The sequence below is a fragment of the Stegastes partitus genome, unplaced genomic scaffold (genome assembly GCF_000690725.1).
Source record: "Stegastes partitus isolate 25-593 unplaced genomic scaffold, Stegastes_partitus-1.0.2 Scaffold5158, whole genome shotgun sequence".
Classification (NCBI taxonomy): domain Eukaryota; kingdom Metazoa; phylum Chordata; class Actinopteri; family Pomacentridae; genus Stegastes; species Stegastes partitus.
Window position 1 is genome coordinate 1 of NW_007582889.1, and position 1179 is coordinate 1179.

The following is a 1179-nucleotide window of genomic DNA, read 5'->3' on the forward strand; positions in this document are numbered from 1 at the left end:
CTGCACTCATGTGTACTCTCCTGCAGACTGCTTGCACTCTGTGTGACTGGTACCTTCAAAGCTTTGAATAAAACAAGACAAAGACAACTCAGACTTCTGGACTTTATTAAGAGCATAGTGAAATTTCCACAACAATTTGTCAGAGGTGGGATAGCTGAAGCTCCATCAGGGACCTCCAGGATGGTTGGCCACCAGGACTCAGATCCTTTTCTACCTCGCCCTAAAAGACAGATCTCAGAGAAGAGAGGACCGACGTCCGGAGGACAACTGATTGACTTCACGTCTATCCAACGAACCCAAATAACTACAGAGATTTGGTGAGATGTAAAATTTCAATTTTCTCATTGAATCCTTTTGACGTTAAAGAAACAAATTGATCTAATTTGAATTGTTTTAACCACCATAAGTTTCACACTGGGACAAGGATTACAAAACAGTCAGTGTAATTCTATTTAGGGTTGGGATTGCATGAGGCCCAGAGCCCCCAAGGCCAGTAACCAATCTGGGAAGTTTATCCCATTTGTACTGTTTGAACAAGGGATGAGGACGCTCATGTCTACATAGACCGTGGGTTTAAATTCCCTCCAACTGGGGTTGGTAAAATTACTTGAGGGAGCAAGGCCCTCCAGGTCAGATCCGGTGAATCTGGTAAACTGCAATCGGATCTTTTGATCCTAATGTGGCGAGGTGGACTATATGGAGGATTTGAAATAACGCCGGACAACGCCACCTGGGGAATAGCACCCCAGGAAATACCAATTGTACTGTCTTATGCTTGAAAAGTGGATAACAAGGCACACAGATTCAATACTGGGAGGCAGAGACGGGTTTGCAAAAGTAAATCAAAAGTTTTTATGAATACTAAAAACAGAGTAAACTGGGTGGACTGGAGCTGCTGAAAAGAAAGAGTTAAAGAACACATTAAAAAGAAAACACAAAATGGGTGAAATTACTTTATTAGTACAAGCTAAAAATATCTATAGGAATTTTAAAAGGAACACCATCAATAAAAAGCCAATTTAAAATCCAGCCCAAAGAAAACTACCAAAAACAAATAACTGAGCAGAAGTCACTTGTGGAAAGGCAGACTACAATGAGGAGTGTCCAGGGGTGCCACCTATGCTCACCTGGGTGCAACACAACAAGTCTCACAGCAAAATGGTGCAATCTATGTCGTGT

The 1179-nt window shown here is 41.9% G+C and overlaps 1 long non-coding RNA gene across 1 annotated transcript; it reads right to left on the bottom strand.

The window, feature by feature from the left end:
• Nucleotides 1-88: 88 nt before the first annotated feature.
• Nucleotides 89-1179, bottom strand: LOC103376416 (uncharacterized). Its single transcript, XR_521322.1, has 2 exons — nt 1128-1179; nt 89-220 (listed from the first exon to the last, which is right to left on the bottom strand). It is a non-coding gene; the product is annotated as an uncharacterized LOC103376416 (long non-coding RNA).